The 22143-nt window shown below is 49.5% G+C and overlaps 1 protein-coding gene across 7 annotated transcripts in view; it reads right to left on the bottom strand.

The window, feature by feature from the left end:
- The window catches only part of LOC144152366 (MFS-type transporter SLC18B1-like), a 136687-nt gene that overhangs the window by 27987 nt on the left and 86557 nt on the right, over positions 1-22143 (bottom strand). The window contains exon 1 of one of the 7 annotated variants that reach the window (XM_077683632.1): positions 6773-7078. The exons of the other annotated variants lie outside the window; for them this stretch is intronic. The gene's annotated coding sequence lies outside the window, so the exon portion shown is untranslated. Of the gene's footprint in view, positions 1-6772; positions 7079-22143 lie in introns of those variants that run through there. 7 annotated transcript variants of the gene reach the window in all.

Genomic DNA, 22143 nt, shown 5'->3' with positions numbered 1-22143 from the left:
TGTTGAACGGTTGAACGCGCGGTTAAACTAAGTTTGTCTAGCGATAGACATTAGCGGTGAGCACGACCACGGGCGGCGCTGCGAATCGTGCCTCCGTGACGTCGGCTTAGAGATTCTCGCATTTGTCGTCTGCTTCACTCGAACTCGCCGTCCCCGCTGTTCTTTTCCGCTCGATTGACGTCTGATGCTGTCCGCGCTAGATTTTGCGTGTGCGTAAGATTTTATTATAATAATGCACTTAAAATCGCATACACTAGCCCAAGGCGTAAGTTAAAGTATAGTTTTCGATACCGCTACGGAAGAAGCATTGCCGGCGTTGCCCCATTCCTTGCGAAGCCGCTTCTGTACGGACCGCGAAGAGCCGGAACTAGGCGTCGGCTTCTGTATTAAGCAATGTTTAGAACAAAGGGAACAGGCAGCTGCTAGTAACCGACAACAGTGAAAATTCAGGCCCAATACAAATTCCAGGCGTTCGGAGCTGTCGGCTCTGGGAGAAGGCATTACTATTCCCCGTAATCATATGTAAGGTAAAACAGTTTTTGCAACCTTGCCGAACGCTCGAAAGTATTGTATCCCATAATTTTCCGTTATCATGGCATGAAAGTATGCCACAGGCACTATCGGCTGCAAAAACTGTAGGTTGAGTTCCAAATAACCCACTGTGTGTATAGGGTGTGCTGGTTTTATACCAGGCTTCTAACCAGTATGGAGGTTTATTTAGGAAGACGAGTCAGGTCTACTCTAAAGATACAGTATGCCACTGTGTTTGTTCCGACCTTGACGGACATTTTAGTACATTTCCCAAAGCCATATCTTCCAAATATTCAGATATGCGTTATAGGAAAACGGAAAGAGAAGCAGGAGGAATAGAAAACTTTTAACCGTAAAATCAAGCTGATTAGTGGGCCGGGTCATCAGCCCAGGGCAGGAGAGTAAGAGTAATTTTGTTCAATTCATAGAACGCCATCCCGAGTAGATTAGGATTTGCTCTATGCGCCTGGGAGGGTTGGAAAACAATAAAGTGCTGCTTTGAATTATTCATCGGTTTTGATTCTTGTTATACTGGAAACCAACCCGTGTGCTATTTATTGCGTTCGTTAGCGAGTATACAAGCCTTCAAAACCGTAATCATGTCATAATTATTCGGGTTGAGAGTCAGTTCATTTCGTTATGATAACGATGGTCACGATAGAAATTCAGAGTTCAAAATCCGCCTTCAAGAACTCTGGACAACGCCTCAGGGGCGCGATCCCGGTGGCGTAGTACAAATATTTTCATTGTATTTGCATGGGAATAAACAAGGTACGCTGCGGATGTGCACCTTCTCGCCCGCAGCCATAGCGAAAGCCAATTTGTGAAGAAGGAAATGTATGCCCACGGTCGGGCTAGAGCGGCGGCGCACGCTGTGGTGACCAACGCGCGCACGCCGCCGCTCTAGCCCGGTTGTGGTATGCCATACAGACTGATGAAAATATCCACACGATTTTTGCGAGCCTTCCTAACATCCCCAAACCTACTAATAAGACGTTTAGCACGGAGCAGAAAAATTGATGCGTTGGGCACGCACAAAAAAAGACATTCATCTGGTACAAGTCAACAACAACGAAAGGAAATAGAATACAGCCGCTGTATATTCTGCTGTGCCATATGCTCGTGTAGGGGCCTGCAGCTTGGTACGTAGCATTGGACATTTGAGTCTGCATAAGAGCATCTAAAAATACAGATACTTATCGAGGAGCTCTGTGCGCTGAACCTCGCGAATAATCTAGAAAGGACGAGTTAGGCTCGATCTTCTGACCGATGCTCTGAAGAAAGTTGTTCTCTTTCTCCTCCTGTGTTGCAAACTTATGGGGGATACAGCTTGAAATTATTCAGATGTGTGAGAAGCCGGCAAAAAAAACTGAACTACCAGAAATACGCTTTTTAATGCACTAAAGCATCGCAGCGCTCGATTTCTAGCGCAGGCACTGCCGCCCCTCACAAGCGGAGTGTAGCAGACGACAGCGGCGCGAGTCCCTAAGCCTACTTCAGAGCCAGGAGGCGCAACTCAAACATTTCACTGCCAATACGCCTCGAGCGCGGCCTGTATGATGATGATGATGCTTCATGGCTTCCCCTTTGTAACGGGGTGGCGTTGCACAGCGGCCTTAGTCGCAACACCACTGTACAATCACCTCGCCAAAAAATACAAACAAAATAAATAAAAAATTATGTCAAAATAAAAAGCAAATACTTTTACGAAATTTTTGTGCTAGTCTGACTTCTTTGTTCGCATGTCTTCCCAGATTGTTCTCTGCTCTTTTCCCACCAACATTCTAACCTTCTTTTACTAACCTCTACTGCTGTCCAGTTCACTTTTCCGCTAACCTTAAAGCCAAGGGCTTCCGGAAGCTGGATGGCTCCATCACTGACGACTGGACGGAAGCGGCTAGGATATGATATGACGGTTTTCTATATAAAGGCGAGTATAAGCGTATTCTGCGTGAATACCCTACAAATTGTATGCGAAAATTTGAGACCGGACTTCGCTGCAGTTTCATATAAAACACACAAAAAAATACTTGAAAAACTTATGCTGCTAACCTAACAGCTTAGACATGCGGCTCTATTAGGTTGTAAGGTATCAGCGAATCGAAAGGAAGTACTTCCCGCAATGCAAGTTTGCAAAAATAGTGTTTCATGAGTAATTAGACCGCCACCGGTTGAGCTACAGATGATCAAACCCTTCCAGTTATTCAAGTGAATCTTTATAACTAAGCAACAAGCAGGCACTCCTTCACCTAGAAAAAATTAAGGCCAAATTCTGCGACAAAGCACTGTGGTTGGCCGGTCTCCATTTTAGTTTCCATTTTAGTTGGCGCTATCGTTTTTTTTCAAAAAACGACTGCGCCTTTGTTATTGTTTGTTAAATTCTAAAGTGCATTGAATGTTTTTTTTTATTCTGCAGCTGGCGGGAAGTCGTAATTTAAAATTCTACGGGGCACTTAAGTCTGTTTACGAGCTTTAAGGGTGAAAGTCTGGCGATACTTCTTAACTTGTTTTCTGGTACATCGTATTTGCTACCCGGGTTCAAATCCCATCGAACACACTGTGGTGTTCGATGGGATGGGATGGGATGAAATGGGATGGGATGCGTTCAAAGCTTGTAAACTGACTGAAGTGCCCGAAGAATTTTAAATTAGGACTGCCCGCCAGCTGCTGAAGAAAAAAAACGAGTGAATACACACTAGAATTTAACAAGCAGTAACAAAGGCGCGGTCGTTATCAAGAAAATGACAGAGCCAACTCAATGAAAATTACCTGCAACGTTACTTTCCCCTTTTAGCCTAAATTTTGGCCGAAAGTATCGTGAAAAAAGGGGAAGTTCCCGGAATAACACAATACTACCCGCCACGCTGACTCAGTGGCGAAGGCGTTGTGTTGCTGAGACCAAAGGCGCGGGTTCTATACCGGCCACGCTGGCTGCATTTTTGACGGAGGCGAAAAGCGAAAACGCCCGTGTGTCGAGACTTCGTCGCACGTTAAAGATCCGCAGGCGGTCAAAATTAATCCGGAGACATTTACTGCGACCCGCCTCACTGCCCCGGTGTATCTTCGGTGCGCTAAACCCCGATCAATTAGAATTTTATGACACAATACTAACACACGGGAAATATTCTGCGTTTAACATGCAGTATATAGACTCACGATAATTTAAACGCGGGGAATTCAAACGTTTGTTTAATTCAAACAAATTTCAATATTTTGGCCTGCCATGTTTTACGCGTATTTTAAAGCCGCTTAATTCAAATTGCTCCATTGCATGAATTCCGGTAATTCGAACGCCTTGCTTGTCCTTGCCGGAAAATGTCTGCTGCCTTTTCCGCTTCCAGTTGCACATTTTCATCGTTATGTACTAAAAGTCGCAACTAAGGCTCATTACCTGCATACACGCGCCAAAGCTAAACCGCGCACTTTCTTGACCAGTGCTTGCAGGAAACTCTCGCAATGGAGTGGATGTCCTTTGTCCTTGCTAGCATCGAAAACTTCCTTTTCAACTCTCATGCAAACACAAAGCAGTCATCCAATCATGATTTTTGTTTCAAAGTGTGAATACAACTTCAGTACTGTGTGTGAATGGTGTATTGTATAAATATGTGTGAATGTTTCATTACGCCACAAGTTAGTGTGTTGCCCGATTTGTATACGTGAGAGCTTCTGATAATCCAAACTTGTTATAATTGAAACAAAATCCTGGGGTCCCTGCTAGTTCGAATTATCGCGAGTCTACTGTATATGATAAGTACAGTTACCGTTGAGAGTCGAACCCACCACTTGGTGTGCAGCGGCATCCGCCGCAGCGGAGAGATTTTTCAAATAGGAAGTTTTGTCGTTCTGAGGTTGGTTTGTGCGTTCTATACGGCGGTCACAAAACAGCGAACAAACGTTTCGCAGTCTATCAACACGTCAAAAACTGATACTTAACGTAAATTTTCCACCAAGACAACAGACATCGACGACAAGCTATAAGGTCAAGAAGACAGGCCTTTTTAACTTCTTCGCCCTGGGAGCTGCCATTTTATCAGTGGGCTGTGCTAGCGGTCCTACAAATGGCGCAGTCAATAAGCTGTTACTGCGCATGCGCAACACAGCCCAGAACACATTCTCATCTTAAGAGAGATTAACGAAGGAAATGGTTTATAGGTCGCGCCACTCTTGCGCCGAGACGACACACCTTATCACAAGACGGCGTGCGACTCAATATACGGTGGCTCTCATCGCCGCAGGTTCAGCGTTCCCGGTTTTCCTTGTTCGAACAGCATACTTAGGGTTTTTACACGGAAGCGTTACTTGGTTCGGTTGGTGAAAGCGCGGTCCCGGATGGCGTCCGCAAAAGGCGTCCACACAACAACGGCTGCGACCCGTTTCATAGCACGTGCGTCAGAAAAAAAAAAAAAGAAAGAAATACGAAGAAAAAAATGAAAGAAGCTCACACTAACCCGCAAGACTTCCGGTGGTGTGGTGTACTACTGGTGTCACAAAGTTACGCAAGCTGTATTTACTGCAGAAAAGAGCCATACGTCATATTGCTACCGTGCATTATACTTCTCCAACAAAACACGTGTTTTCACTGTACGAAATTCTTCCTGTGTTTTGTTTGTAGGATTATCGGTTAATGATGTGCTACAAAGCTTTTGTTAAGTATGGTACCGATACCATAATAAAACTTGCTAAGCTAAAAAGCCACAAAAGTGTTCGCATAACAAGGCACTAAGAAATGTTTGCTGTACCCGCACCTAGAACAACTTATGATGAACAATCTCTGTCTTACAAACTACCTTCCTTGCTAAATTTATTAAACCATGAAGATTTTGATCCGTCATATAATCCTATCTCATCAAACACTTCGCCCAGCTCATTTCATCTCGGGAATAGTACATGCCTTGAACTTTATTCCCGTTTCTTTTAGATTGCTGCTTTTAGTGTTCACGTCACTTCATGACTATGCTAATGAACTTTTCTGTACTGTTATTGCGTTATCTCACAAAAGTTTTGTACTACTCGATGTTAAGTAACACTTGTCAATATATTTGCATTCATTGTTCCTGATTGATCATCACGCTGCTGTTTGCTGACTTGTAATGCGGTCGGGACCTCGTCAAGCTGCTCGAGCTTTTAGTTCCGTACTCCTCCTTTTCAATGGAAATAAAGCTGTCTGATTGATTGATTGATTGATTGCTTGATTGATTGATTGATTGATTGATTGATTGATTGATTGATTGATTGATTGATTGATTGATTGATTGATTGATTGATTGATTGATTGATTGATTGATTGATAGGAGGTCGCGACGCTGCACGCAACCTTCACTGCCATCACGAAGGTTTAACTCCACGATTGCAACTGACTTGCTTCTTCTTCGCTGCCGCAACGACCTTTACTCCGTCATTGCTGCTTTAAGTGTGAGCTTCCTTCATTATTTTGGAAGGGATAATCATTGGAAATCACCTTGGAGGGGCGTGCGCTATGACGCGTCGTTCTCGTCCTAGCTAGGATGTTTTTCATGGTACCAACTCCAACACAGGGAAAGCAAACCACGCCAGGCGGTTTAGCTCGACTGACATCGCCTGACTCATTAAAGATTGTTCTCTCTCTCGTTGTACACACGAATTGCTGCTCATAACTAAGTCACTCTCAGTCCCGGAGGTTTACTGTATATGCATTTTTAGCCGCTGCGGTTAAAATATCGCCAAGTACTTTGTGAACGCATGCAGACGTTCCAAGTTAAGATACAAACGCGTGACACTGGCATACAGGCGCACCGTAGCATCCCCTCTCACCGTCAAAGCTCGCACGATACTCGCCACACTGCCGTGACCAATGATATGAACGACAGTGAGCGCCCGATATGCTCCTATAACTTAACGTTTAGCCTGAAGACGACCTCGCGAGAGCAGACGACAGCGAGCTCCCTTAATTCCCTCCCAGCTGGCATTCTAAGTCTGCTCGCGAGCGTGACTCACAGCGGAGAACCTCTAATCCGGAAGTCACGCGTAAATAAACACACAAAGCCGTCAAAGAGCAAAACGCGGTCAGTTCCCCGTAAGGTTTCCCCGAACGCGGAGGGGTTCGACAGGCAGCCTGTGGCAACACCGGGGAAGCCAAGGACGGTCACCGTAATAAACGCAATGCGTCGCGTGGTGGCATAATACGCGTCGTATCCTTTCTTGTTGCCCCCTCGCACGAGCCCTTGCTCAGGAAAGCACAGAAAACGGGCGTGAGTGTACGTACTGCTTAGGCGGAGTTGTCTGCACGTGCCGTGATCCCAGATGTTTCCGCCGGCTTTTTCCCTCGATGCAGATCAGGCACGAGGCGCGGACGTTCGTTGTCGCTGCCTCGTTCAGCCATGCAGTTACAAAGCAGCGTCACACGGCCGCCGTCGCGTGCTTCCCGCGAAGACCTGGAAGCGTGGAGGAATGCCTGGCAGGCACCGGCCGTCATCAACAGCGCGTGAGAGAAAGCGCCGAGACTCCGTCATCTGCTGGTCCGCCGCCCTCCTTTCACTCGTCGTCACGTGGCTACGTCACGTGAGCGACGCTGCCCGCCCATGCGCGCCTTACCCGTGGCATGGGAGAAGTGCACCTGCTTCAGCTCGTCCGGGCCTTTGTCGTGTCGAGGATTATATACGTGTTGCCATACGCTCTGCTCAACATCACTGAGACACAGAAGGTCAACACGGTGATCCTTAAGGCCTATAAACCAGCACTCGGACTTCCGGTCTTCACCTCCACTGAAAGACTTCTTTGGCTCGGCATTCACAACACTGCCGAGGAGGTAATTGAGGCTCATCTAACCAATCAGAGCGAAGCTTGGGGTTACGGAGACGGGGAGGGCGATCCTCTCACACCTTAGGCTCTCGGCTCCACTCGACCACCCGCCTGCACTCACCGGAAACCTACCGCACGAAGTCCGTAAAAACATCACGGTAAACCCCTGCCCCGTAATATGCACCCCGTGTACCACGTCGACAGGAGGGAAGCCAGAGCAAACGCCATATACAAGTTCTATGGCAATCAACCAACAACAGCGTACACGGACACGGCGTCTAATCCGGGTAGGTCCGCGGCGGTTTACACCGTAGTCGTTGAAAATAAGCACCGTTGCAGCTTCTCACTTGCCGGCGACAATACTATACAAGCAGAGGAAGTAGCAATCGCCCTAGCTGTCGTAGAAACTAATGCAGCGGTCATTGTCACCCACTCGCAGCAGGTTTGTCGGAATTTCGCTAGGGGACGCCTTCACACAACAACTCTACGCATCATTCAGCAGCAACCCCCGAAGAGGTTAATCAGGATTATATGGGCTCCGGCACTTTACGGTATCCCTGGAAACGAGGCGGCGGACGCCATCGCTCGAGAATTTACCCACCGAGCGGGCGCCGAGAGCAGCGTTGCCGATCCCGAGCGCATGCAGCCCTTGACCTCTTACGCCGAGATCACGCAGCACTACAGGCTGTCGCGTCAGACACTCGCTCACCCCCTCTACAAATCTCTACCCCGAGAGCACGAACGTCATTTACGTGCTCTCCAGATTAATACATTCCCCCATCCTATCCGGCTTCACCTTTTGGACCGACAGAACTCGCCGCTTTGCCGATTTTGCGGAGAACCTGGAACGCCACGCCATATGGTCGGAGGATGTGACCAACCTCCACTGATTCCTCCCAACCTGCAACTTTCCAATGTCAAGCTTTGGGAGAGCGCCTTGGCGAGCACCAGCCTGGAGGACCAGCTTCGGCTGGCTCAAAGGGCTGTCGATTGTGCCCGCGCTCAAGGCATCCTGGACTGAGGACGCCTCCTTCAAGCTTCAGCAAAATCCCCCCCCCCCTGTTGATTTAAATAAACGTTTATTCTCTCTCTCTCTCTCTCTCTCTCTCTCTCTCTCTCTCTCTCTCTCTCTCTCTCTCTCTCTCTCTCTCTCTCTCTCTCTCTCTCTCTCTCTCTCTCTCTCTCTCTCTCTCTCTCTCCAGCCAGCTGTTTTGTAACCGCCGTGAGATACAAAATTTCCCCGCATTTCCCGAAGGGGAAGAATGTGAAAGTGCGAATGCACGAGTTGAATTTGCGTGGTTCGGTAATGTTCGCCAAAGAGAGATCACACACACACACAACTCTACAAAGAAAGAAAGATGCATTTATTCACATACACCTATTTGTGTTGTCGTTGTACTTGATTGCTAGAGCGGATCTCAGCTTTGAAATTTCGTGTCAGTACTCCTTTAAGCGGGTGCATTAGCCCTTCTCACGCCCGATTCCTGGCCAATCCCCCACGTGGATATGTGCCATGCACAGACACCTATTTGTGTTGTCGTTGTACTTGATTGCTAGAGCGGATCTCAGCTTTGAAATTTCGTGTCAGTACTCCTTTAAGCGGGTGCATTATCCCTTCTCACGCCCGATTCCTGGCCAATCCCCCACGTGGGTATGTGCCATGTCAGCGCACAGGCAGCGCGCGCCCATCTCCCCCCGTTGCCAAGGAAGACGAGGAGCGCGCGCACCCGCAGCTGTTGCTATGTGGACGGACGGCGGTCGCCGGAATTCACGGTCGCTTATAAAGTGTATTCGCACTTAATAGACGCCGGTGTTCAATCAGTTGGTTAGAGGTGTCGCTCAAGCGGCGACTAGGGCAGAGGGAACTCGAGACTATAGTGAACTAGAATACAAGTATTCTAGTTCACTATACTAGAGACTAGAGCACGTGGACCCAGCGGAGCAGTCAAGGCAGCTCCATCGTAGCGTCGAGCGCCCCTCTGTCGCCGCGTAGCCAGCCCTGCCATGGCAACGATTTGAAAATGGACACATCAGAACCGCAAGTAAGTTCAGCTCCGGTCCCACCATCCAACGCTGTTAAAAGGCCGCCCGGGTCTACAAGCACAGCGGAAAATGCAAAGCAGGACCAGACAAAACGATCCCGCCCGTCGCCTTTATCAACAACAGCTGCAATGCCACCTGAGGCATCATCGTATAAGGTGGTCATCAAGTCCCGCGCTAACTTCGACATGTCTACAGTGCCCAGTCGGTTTATTCAAGCTGCAGTGGCCACATGCCTGAACGTCCCAGGTTTCTGTGGGTTTGCCGTGCACAAGCCCACTAATACGATTTCAGTGTGGGTTCCCTCCTTGGATTTGGCCACCAAGCTCCAGACCTTGAACAACATACAGGTCTCGCAGACAGACAGTGTACAGGTCCAGGCATACTTGGCCGCTGGAACTGACTTGAAGCGCTACGTGATATCAGGCGTAGACTATGGTGAGACACCTGAACAGCTTCGTCAAGAGCTATCCTGCTCCACTCACGAAGTAGTTGCCGTCCGGTATATGGGCACAAGTCGCACCTGTCTCGTCACCCTGCGAGGTCCGCCTTCTCCTCCAGACCGTATAGTGTACTATGGATGCATATTGCGCCCTCGGCCATTCAAGCCATCTGTGGTATACTGCTACTCGTGCTACAGGCAGGGGCACATGAAATCCTCCTGCCCTTATCCACCAAAAGAAAACCCTGAGGAGGCCACAACGTCGCAGACTTTTCGATGCGGCCTCTGCAAATCGAACGACCACGACATCACTTCCCGGAAGTGCCCTACTAAGCTGGAGGCCAACAAGAAAGTCCGCGAGCGCCGCTTGAAACAAAGTGAAAGGCATGCCGAAGCCCCAGTGCTCGAAAAGGTGCCGATTTACAACCGATACGCTGCTTTGACACCTTTAGAGGAGGACTTCCCCGAAGCAGAACCTGAACCGTCAACAATGATGACGTACAGTTCGGCAGTCAAGGTGCCACGTGCCAGACGTCGACGTTCGCCACCTGTGCAAGAGCAGCTACCACTTACTGATTTAGATGAAGATTCCGAAATTGAAAGCAGGCTGGATACACTGGAAAAAGAAATTCAGCGGCTCAAAGAACGTCGTGCAATGCTTCAGCGCCGGCGTGCGAGTACCCGCCTTACGGACACCCAAACCACGAACGTCTCTGTTCCTCCAGGTAATCAAGGGTGTACATCGAACACCATGTCTCCACGTGAACTGTTGTGTTTTGTCGTGCAACAACTCCAGACTCTCACCTCGGTTTTAATGGGTAACCTCCGCCAATGATGGTACCTGTTAATTCGGGCTCATCTGAGAGTATACTGCAGTGGAACTGCAGGGGCATAACTGGAAAGGTCGGAGAACTTCGCCAACGCCTTCTGTGCGGGAAGCTACGTGCATGGGCACTACTACTTCAGGAAACTAATGGTCTCCCTTCCCTTTCTGGATTTGTGGCGTATTCGTCTCCATCCATCTTGGACCGCCGGAGTCTTAGGCCTAATGTTCCCCCAGGAAAGGTAGCCGTCTACGCCCGCTCCAGCTATCCTCAGACCCGCATCGACCTGGCGCGATGGTGCACACTATGGCAAGAGGTCGTCGCTGTACTCGTTCGCCTCCCTCACACGGACGTAATCATAGTGTCGTACTATGCTCGCCCCTACAGTGGCCGTGCAGCCAGACTGAGCCTTGGCTGGGTATCACATCTACGTCAACGGCATCCCGGCTGCCCAATTTTGGTCGCGGGGGATTTCAACGCGCCCCACACTACATGGGGCTATGTCACCTCCAGTGCGCGTGGTAAATGTGTGTATGACACTTTTGTGGACGCCCAGTTTGTGCTACTAAATGACGTTTCAGTGCCCACACGTCGGTGTGAACGTCCACGCGATACTCCTCGCTCGCCTGACTTAGCTTGGTGGTTAGGAAGCGGCGCAGTGACGTGGATGTGTGAACCAGACTGCTGGGGCAGCGATCACCATCCGGTTCATCTCGGCCTTTCTCCCGGTCGTAGGGATCGCCTTCGAAGACTGTGTCGGATGGTGGACTGGGACGTCTATCGATCGGCGTCAGCTACGATGGTTTCCGGCCCCTTACCTGATCCGTGTCCCAGGCTCCGTGCGGCTTTGGATGCAGCAACCCGCACTACCTGGGTGGAGGAATCCCGGCCGGCTCCAGACCTGCAGCTCTGCCGTCTGTGGGCCGCCCGCCGCCAAGCTGAACTTGCTTCAGTGAGGAACCCAACGTCAATCGACGCTCGGCTGAAGCTTCAATGCCTCACAGCAGCAGCACGTCGACATGAACGACGACTGACGCGCGGCCGCTGGCTAGACTGGTGCGCTTCGCTTGGCCCTTCGTCGTCGAATTCTTCAGTCTGGCGAACATTTCGAGCTATGGAACGCGGTCAACGCCCTCCAGATCCAGCGGCTAGTGCACTTCTAGCATCTGGGCAAGACCCGTCCACTTTCGCCTATACAGCCGCAAGTAGCTTCTTCCCCGCTTTTGACGTCCAGTCAGCTCCCTTTACTGTGCAAAACAACTTGCCGAATGGAGCCGGTTCGTTGCCTACGAGTGGAGACATAGCAGGGATTGAAGCTCCTTTCACAATGGCGGAACTCTTGGCCGCCATCGACCATGCCAAGCCCAGAACAGCACCGGGACCGGATGGCGTTCCTTACGAGCTCTTCAAGAACACTGAAGGTACCACCCTCGATGTATTACTTGAGGCTATAAACACAGCTTGGACTACAGCCATCATTCCGGATTCGTGGTGCCACGCGGAAATTGTTGCAATTCCGAAGCAAGGCAAGACCCCAGACCAAATTTCTAACCTTCGGCCAATATCTCTTACATCGACGATATGCAAGCTGATGGAACGCATGCTAGCGACACGCCTTTCGTGGTGGCTGGAGCGATATTCGTGGTACCACCCTGGTCAAATTGGATTCAGGCCACAATTGGGTGTTGAAGATGGACTCGAGCATTTCTCCTCTATGGTCCTTATAGGAGGTCGCTCTCGTCGGATTCGAACGGTCCTGGCAATGGATATCAAGAAAGCATACGACAACGTCAGCCGCGAAGCTATTGTTGCGATCCTTGAGTGGCTCAAACTTCCAAGTCGTGTATGCACATTTGTGAACGCCTTTTTACGGAACCGCACCTTCTCTGTTCGCTTGGCCGGCAAAGCTACAGGCCATTTCACCTCGTATCGAGGGGTTCCACAGGGCTCAGTGCTGGCGCCAATATTATTTAATATCGCCTTGCTTCCTTTAGCCTGGCAGTTGGCGGGAATTCCGGACGCAAAGTACATAATGTACGCCGATGACATTACTGTATGGTCTGTGCACCCTGAAATCGATGTACAAGAAAGAGCACTACAAATGGCGTTAGACACAACCAACTCCTGGTGCGCCAAGGTAGGGCTTGAACTTTCAAAAGAAAAAACGGCATATATGTCAGTGGCTAATAACAACGGGCGCCGCCGACTTGGGAACCGACCTGTCCGGTTGTTTATTGATCAGCAACCACTACAAGAAGTTTTAAGTCTACGGGTGCTTGGCCTCGACGTTGCCTCGTCAGGATCTGCGGCTCCATGGGTGAAGGGGGCAAAGGAGAGTGCTGCACGCACAATCCACCTGATACGCAGAATAGCAACAAAGGCTGGCGGGTCGCGAACTAGAATTGCTCGCCTCCTTGTGCAGTCTATTTTACAACCCCGACTCGTGTACCAGGCCCAGTTCCACCATCTTACGATGAGGGACTGGGATCGCCTCGAAGCAATTAACCGAGATGCCATGCGGGCTGTTACTGGTCTGCCCCGAATGACCCCGGTTCCAACTCTACAGGCCGAGGCCCAGCTCAACACTATCGATGAGCTGGTACATCAACGCCGTTCTGCCCGCACCTGTAAGCTCTCGAACATCGGTGCAGCTGCTGCACTAGCCCATTACATGGGCTTTGTTGTAGCAGATACAACTGTGAAAGGGTCGGAACTCCCTCCATGGCTGCGAGTACAGCTGACAAAAAACAAACCCATCGGTCGTCTCCGTCGCCCAGTCCCTCGCAAGGCCACGGCACAGGTCTCTGATCTTCATTGTACAGACACCGACGCAATCATTGCGTATGTAGATGCCAGCGCTAAAAATGGCATGGTACACACCGCACTGGTGTGTCCCCAGCTACCGGAGGTTGACCAAACCTGTTCATATGCCGCCAATCCACTGCCACCCGTGTATCTTACTGAATTAGCTGCAATACATGATGGACTGGTCTCATTACTACCTTTTGTCCGGGCGGGGCCGTACTCACGACTAATCATACGGACTGACTCTACGCAAGCCATACATGACATTCGTCGCGTGGCACAATCGACATCCTTTTCCGATGCCATTCATCGCTTGGCAAGAAGCACGGCGCTGCAGATACGCATCGAATGGGTGCCCCGCTCATCTGTGCCTGGCAATACGGAGGCAGACTCAGCTAGCCACCCGAGCACAGTCATGCGGCCACTACTACCTTTCCCCGAAGACGCTCGCGGGCACCTGGAACGACGAAAGGAAAATCTTCGGCGCACCACACGAGCACTCATACCACCGTGTGGTTCAAACCTCCCTGGCGACTTAACTCGCCGAGAGGAGGTTGCGCTGCGGAGATTACGCGTTGGGGTGGCCCTTACGCCGTCCGTGACTGCCTCCTGGCCATCGGAATACCGCGGCCCATACGGATCCACCTGTCCATTCTGCACCACTGCCATTGGGGACGTGAATGTGCAGCACCTGCTCTGGGCCTGCCCGGGATTGCATCAAGTTCGCCTGCGGCACCTTCGTGCAACCGGTCTCCACCCTGGCCGCCCTCCTGACCTGCAACGCTGGGTGCATGGACCGTGTCACCGACAACTCCTGAACTTTATACACGAAACTAACTTGTTCGTGTTTCTGTAAGCGCCTACATCTATTATGCCGCAGGGCAAACTTTCGAATTAAAAAAAAAAAAAAAAAAAAAAAAGAAGGCGCAGCGTAGCAGACGAGTTTTGCGAGCAGCTGTGCTTGTAGGTAACGATGACAGAGGACGCCACCAGGGGCGACAGCCCGGCCGGAAAGGAGTGTTTTCCTTTTGGACGAATGGGGTCCTCGCGTGTAGTGGGCGTGAGCACGCGTTGGTAAGTTTCAAAACACGGAAACAGGTCGTTGTTTTGTGCATAGCACAGTACAGCCATTTCAATGTCGGAGAGGAGCTTTAAAAACATATGTACCTTGTTGCTTTGCTGGTTGCAGATGTCCAGTTCCTGGCGGCTGTTTTACCAACAGGTGTGGCCATTTCTTTTTTAAATTAACAAGCCACCTGCTGTGTGAACAGCTGTGGTCACCTTTTCGTGCGGATATTCACTGGCGTATTCAATGTCACCTTTGGACCTCATTTATGAAGCAATATTCAGATTACGGCGCTGGCATGGGTGCGAAAACGGAGGTCACATCATTGCAGGTCACCACAAAACAGACCTGCCAAACCGTCCTAGGCGCGCAAGCATCGCTGCGGTACTTACACGTGGCAACTTTTCCTTCGAGCGAGAAACACTGAGCCCATTTAAGCAAAAACATGAGTGGAAAATAAGCCGCAATTTCACTTATTGCCGTTGGAGAGATCCGGATTAATTGACCGCCTGGAGATCTTTATCGTGCGCCAAAATACCGAACAAACGGACGTTTTCGCTTTTCGCCTCCATCAGAAAAGCCGCCAACGCTTAAGCATTACAAGGACGTTTCCCAATGCTTATTATTGAAAAATACAAAACAAAATCCCATGTTCGCAACTTCAAATATGGCGTCGTATTCTGCACGGATGACAAACGCAAAAAAAAAAACCTTCTTTAAACTTTTCTTTCCGCCACCGCCAGTATTCTAAGCGTGCTACGATCTCAAACGAACAAAATAAAGCCTGAAGGCTAGTCAATATTTGGGGCTGTGCTTGTGGCGGTTGTGGTTGGCCGTGTAGCTTGGCCCGAGGTTGGGTTAACTTCTCGCTCTTACACGTGACACACCGTGGAAAAACTAAAGAAAAACAGCCTTGGCCAAACGTCGTTTGCCAACCAAAGCCCGAGTAGTGCTGCAGCCCGCCGGCCAACGCTTTAACTGGTCTTGGACCAAATTCGTTGGCCAACCAACGGGTCTTGGACCAACTTCGTTGGCTACAGACCACAGCTCGAACTTGACCAGGACCGGCAGGCCGACTGCATTGGCCACCGACCAGCATCCGCTGTGTTGCCAATGGTTGGCAGTCGGCCAAGGATGCTTGGGGCGTTCAGGTTCAGGGAAATGTTTGTACAAGCAGTTCAATTAGCTCTGTAGCTTAGTTCAATTGCAGATGCTATTTGAGGAATTTGCTTAGTTTGCAAAACTAAACAGGTCGCCTAAGTTTCTCAACTTTTTTTTACTTTACAGCACAGCACAAGTCGCTTTAGTATGCAGATACTTCGTAACCTTCTCCAAAAGGAAGTAATTTCAGACGGCCGCCTAATTAAGAATATTGCGGCAATTTGTCGCTGACCTCGCAGTTATAAAAATTGAAGTCGTGGAGCGTATTGTAGCAGCAAACATCATGCTAATTCAATCAATGTAAACCGTGTTGTATGACGGCTTGCCGCAAGGAATATTGTGCGAGCACGCAAAATGCCATCCAACGTTATCTAAATGTCATCCACGTAGACTCAGTTTAAAAACAAGCTTGCATTTTTATGACCGATGGTGACGTTCAGACACCTTCATAAAGGGAAAGGGTGCTCGCGGGAAGCTTGCGGAAATAAATTACTACTGACGAACTATTCGGCCCTTATTGTTTATCAGCGCAGATAAATACTTTTCAGAGCCCTTTGGGAGATACGATGTCGCACTCACCCCTCCGTCTGGAGGAGGAACGCCTCTGACGTCAACTCCAAGCGGAATCTCTAGTAATACTGAAGGTTGGGCGAGTTGGTATAAATCATAAAAAACAGAGCGCAAGCGAACGGGACAAGAAAGTGGCCGGACAAAAGGGCGGTTGTGTTGTACCTTTTTTTTTGTTGTTGTTGTTGTCCCGTTCGTTTGTGCGCTACGGAATTTGTACCCTGTAGAGCCGTCCTCCATCACATCCGCTTTTCTCTCTATCAATTCCCACTGTGCCTCAGCGGCGGTGCAAAGGCCACAGTCCAACAGAAAATGTCGGCTTGGGCAGAGGACGCTCTGGACGACGCTCTCAATGTGGCAGGCGGTTGGGTTGTCTTGAACCTTTTGTAAGGTCCGTCAAAAACACCCTTGCTGGCAGCGAATGGTTTTTCAGAAACATCTGAACGATCTCGAAGTTTCCTTCAAGACAAGGTCGAGGGAGGAAGAGGTGCAGTTCCATGTTGTGAGCGAAAGAAGGAAGCAACTGGAGCAGCGACTCGTCCTCAAGAAAGTTGCGCAGCCGATATTTAGAGCGTATTTTTGATGTAAACACCTGTTCGAAGAAAGCACAAAGAAAGCACAAAGACACTTGTTTGTATGTTCGTTTAGAGTGAGAGCGTTCGAACTGCGGAGATGGAATGGTGTCACCCTTAAAACCTCAAAAGTGTCGACTATTGTGCATCGACCCGCAGCACATACGCGTCGATCGATACTCGCTTCATCCATGAAAAGCTATTAGCGCTGCCATGGCTATTCAGCGTACCTGTGTACGCAATTCAGTTTTTAGTGCGCAGGGAAGATAGCATGGTATACTCGATTGAACCATATGTCATTTTTAAGTCTTGGGGAAATGCAGTAAAAACAAACAAGACAGTGACGGAACTTTGAGAACAATGTGAAATTTTGATCTGCGGACACGAACGCACGTTATAAAGGCATTCGTAACATCAACCCAGAGTTCATTTCTTGGACCATGTGCACTAACTCCCCTATTGTCATTAAAATGGAACTTAAAATGGCAGTACGCTTTGTTAGCTACCCAGGACGTTGTTGCTAATTTTCTTATTTCGGAAGGGATGAAGCCTGTCTGGCCTGGACTGCAAATAAGTGTTGTTCAAAAAAAAAAAAAAAACAGGCCATTATAGATGAAGCCGTGTAAATGGGGCCACATTTCCTTCATTACGGCATATTTTTAAGAGCAGGTATTTTATCATCCCGCTGAATTTCTACTTCTACTAAAACGCGGCACAATTACGCGCCTTTGGTGTATTTATTCATAACTTGGCGACACAAGAACTGGGACGCTGAATACACGCAAAACAGATTGGACACAACTTTTTGTTAAAACGTCTACACTTGGTTGAGGCGAAAAAGCGCGGGCTAAAGTTTGTCAGGCAGGATAATTTAACTGATTAACAGCTATTCCAGCATAACTAGATGGAGCACGACACAGAACGCGCGCTGTTTAAAACTTAGCAGTGCGAGAGTTTATCCTGTGTAGCACGTATTTTGAGTATTCTCCGCCGATTCATGGCCGTTTGAAAGCCAATAATGAATTCGTTTTATATGTCCCTACTCTGGCGCATATCGTCGAACCGGGGACCGAATGTATTTGAAACCGTGGCGATAACGATGTCGGTACTCACACGATCCCGATTAGACGAGACGGTGGCCATGGCGCTGTGCCATCATGGAAAGAAAAACAAGCGTACGTAAAGATAAAACACGCTGCAACGGCATTCCGGTCCAAGTTCTTCTGCCCCCAAGAATGGCTGGAAGCGGCATAAAAAACAAGCGGGTGTTCCGCCAATGGAAGGGAACCTCTTTACGCGTTGAGATTACCGGATCAACCGAAGACGAAGAGCGCCAGATCACTTGCGAGACAAAAGGAGAGCGGGCATTACCGTGCGCAATAATTGCGGATCCGGCTTCAATTTTTAAATTACGAAGCATTACATGGTTAAGGCCCCCCTGGCGGACTTCCTAAAGACTATGGATACTCAAGCATTAACGTCCTGTTGAACCAGTAACACGCTGTACTTAGGTCACGCTTTCTCAAAGGGCTTTGTTTTCTCGCAGCTTCAGGTAGGTGCTTGGTGATCTGCTTCCAGTTTGCGCTTTCGAATGGCTTCGATCTATCTCCTAGGCGTCGCGCCAGTGCTCGTTCCCACCGCCGTGTATTGGGGGAGCTGAAAAGAATGGTGGATTCCGCTACGCTCGCCTGGCTCCGTTCTTGCGCTCCCTTACTTCATCTTTGGTACACTGGCGTGAACAGCCGCATTTCGCTACTGTCGAGTTGAAGGGTGTGCTACGGAACACCTTGAGCTATGGAACGCTTTAAAGACACTTGGTATACAGGAACCGTTTTGCAGTTATAGACCCCGACGCCAGTCGTTGTTTCTTTTGTTCAATGGCCCATTCAATGATTTCGCTATAGACCCAAAGTTGACCAACTTTGAATCCTCAGCCTCCACTTCCAGCGCGATGGTGGAGGCGCCTTTAAACATCCGACGCATAACTCTGCTGGCAGTTTCACAAGTGACGTGTGTGGTCTCCGGATTACCATAACCCCAATACGGCCCCAAAGAGGAGGGCCTACCTCGCCTAATCCAAGCCCTCATTACCAGTCAAGCCCCACCAAGAACTGCTACTCACCAACTTAGATGTACAGGACATATCCAAGGAAATTATAGGAGCCCACCTAACGAATCAACGGCGACTTTTGGCCGGCCCGCAAAGCACTACATCGCCTGGGATACCCTAAACAAAGTGCTGTGCCCGCGGACGCGGGTTTGATCCCTGCCGCGGTGGCTGATTTTCAAACGGAGGCGAAAAGCGAAAACGACGGTGTGTAGAGATTTATGCGCACGTTAAAAATCCCCCCGTGGCCAAAGTTATTCCAGAGCCTTCGCCTACGGCACGCCTCATGGCCCGGGTGTAGCGTCAGCGCGTTAAACCTCATAATTTTTTGTCCCAAAGAAACCCCACAGGATGCCGCTACCGACTATCTATACCTCCGTAATCGGAAAACATTAGCGGGGTCCCCATTCCCCACAATTTGCACTCGCAGCAGCACGAGGTGCGACGGGTTGTCCACAGGGAAAGTCCGCAAACACAGGGGAAATTTCACAGTAGCACACATGAAGCCACTTATGCTGTCGCCCCACCCCTTTTCCTTCACCTGCAGAAAATAGTGCAGGCATACCACATAGTCACCGGCTACGCACAAAAATTAGGAAAGAGGAAGTGCCTATATACCATGAACTGTACCGCTTTTTCTAGCGCACCATTTTGGCACCAGTCGAAGTCGACATTGTATGGGCACCATGCACGACACGACTCCCCTTCGCGCTAATCAGTAATTACACAAGCTAAAGCCAGATACCATGCCAACTGAGCCCTGCAAAATAATCTAAGTACGCGGCTGCCAACATACCACCTTTAACTTCCCAAAGCCATCCTTCAACTCCGCCGCTTAAACCTACACTTGTCTGAACCCCTACCGACCTCGCTACCTCGTGCTCAGCAGCCGAACCCAGTTCGTGCTCAGCAATCGAACCCGCGACCTCGTGCTCAGCAGCGCAAAGCCATAGCCACTGAGCCACCGTGGCGGGTGCGTTATTTTAGTTAAAGGGACCCTGCAACACTTACCGTCGACTAATCGGAATGTATTTTAAGATAAAGTCTATTGTCCCAGCAATCTCCTCCCGCAAGAATTGTGAAAATCCACTCGCTATCACCGAAACTACGCGCGATGAAAAACCGCGCATAATTGTTCCCTTTCAACTCGACCGCGGACAACGCGACGAAAGCTGCGCGCTCTCTCCCGGAGAGGGGTGCGGCCCGCGGCGTCTTCTCTGGCAGCCTTCGATATATGACAGGCCGGGGAGTTTTACCCTTTTCTCCGAAGCGTGGAGGGGTCTATTTCCGGTTAGGTGCCACAAAAAAGCAGGCATGGCTGCCTGCTCGCAAGCAAGCGCTCGGGCTGGTAGTGCGTCTTTGAAGCAATAAACTTTTGTTGTCGAGTGGTCTGGTTGAAAGGGATGTATTGAGCTCATCACTCAAACTCCGCGTGCACTCAAAACACAAAAGAAACGGCAAAACTATGCCTACAGGTTCAGGCATAAAAGAGGCTCGTACACAGCGCTGACGACAGCGGAAATGGGAGAAATTAGCCTCGAAGTTGACCAGTGACAGCCGATCGGACAGCCATGGCCTCAGTGACGTCGCTTAGGCCATGCCAGGGGTGCACAATGAGGAGAACTGAAGAGAGCGCGGTTGGTTTTTCCGCGTCTTTCACAGCGATTTGCGCGCTCACCGCTTCACGTGCACGTGTAATATTTGACTCAGGTATTCCTGGCAGTGTAATATAAACGTCGCGCAGGTTTACTTGCACTGCTCAAAGAGTGTTGCAGGGTCCCTTTAAGAATGCGCTTTGGGTTGGTTTTGAACATAGCAGGGGACAAAAGAACGCGTTAAAATGGCGCAGAAAGGCTCCAGCACGTGCGACAGGAAAGCAAAGCACGCAATGAATGAACGAATGAATGACCTTTATTTCGGAAGAGGCCTGAGGCCCTGGTGGGGGTTCGGGGGAAGAGGAAAAGGGAAGACCCGTGTTACAAATAATTATAACATGACAAAGACGCTATCGGGACGAGAAAAAGTATTCGCCAACAAGGTGTATGCGGATGCGGCTTACACACCGGACATCATTTCTAAACGGACAAGAAATCAGGCTTTGGCATGTAAATGTATCTTCTGGGTGGCACATACTATCCCCAATCTCTTTCATCTAATTTGGTCTTGTTCAACATTTTCAAGGGGCAGACAGCAACTCCTAGACTCCCAGGCAGCCCCGCATGCACTAACAGCGCACTGGCAGCTTACTAGAGGCGATCCACGCACCCTTGAAAGGGTAGCAAACTTTGCTGTACAAAGTGGTCTGTACAGAGTTGTATAGTGGCTGACTGACTCCCACCCTTTTTTCAAGTGTTCGTGCAAGCGACTGTACTCGTGTGAACCTTCCTGACAAGGCTCCACATACCAACGACCAGTGCCTATGTGAACACTGAAACCGTGCCTGCAGCTAACCGGAACAGAAACTCTAAACGATTACAACGTCAAGCACGAAAAAAAAAAAACACAGCTCCCGGCTTGTGCTGTTCCAGAAGAACAAGAAACAAAAGATAAATGCATGTGCGCTGTTCCAAAAGACGGTGCGCGTGTAATACAAAGGCGGTAAAATTGAGATCAAGCTACCCCTCAATTCATCGGGCGAGGAGCCAGATAGAAGAGGAAGAGCGTGAGTGCTTGGAGCGGAGGAGATACGGGGCAGAGGCGGACAAATCTAACGTCTTTCGACGACATTTGCAGCGAAGCAAGCAAACACACGATCAATTTGTTTTAGGGGCGAAGCACCTTAGGGGCTCGGGCTTTGGGCACCTAATGTCGTAGTATCCTAATGCCATCAGGGTACTAAAACACCGGGACAGTCGTTTTCCAACGCATCCCGCTACTTCTTGACATACTTCTTAGTTTGCTGCGGAGTTTGACACGAAGAAAATTTACGTCCAGTCCGTCTGACATTTATTTCCTTAATTCCGGTTAAACGCAAGAGAGGGCGCCACCGCCTCAGCAAGCGCGCGATTGGTCCTCCCATCGGCTTTTCTCCGGAGCCCAATCAGCGCGCGCCGTGTGGCAAGACAGACTTGCGATATTTGAATACACTTATTTAATGCATGGTTCGCTCCTCCTCAGGTTTCACGTTGTGGAGATGGCCCGAGATTTTTTGCTTCTCATTTTGGGTCCCGATTGTCTCTAAACTTATAGCTTGTTTTCACTGGCTAGTCGCGCATGCAGGCAACCATGTGAGTGCGCCGTTACTGGTTACG

The sequence above is a fragment of the Haemaphysalis longicornis genome, unplaced genomic scaffold, assembly GCF_048455015.1.
Source record: "Haemaphysalis longicornis isolate Haplotype H1 unplaced genomic scaffold, Haemaphysalis longicornis Haplotype H1 scaffold_9, whole genome shotgun sequence".
Lineage (NCBI taxonomy): Eukaryota > Metazoa > Arthropoda > Arachnida > Ixodida > Ixodidae > Haemaphysalis > Haemaphysalis longicornis.
Note: the sequence above shows the minus strand (reverse complement) of the source record. Positions and strands in the feature narration are given on the sequence as shown.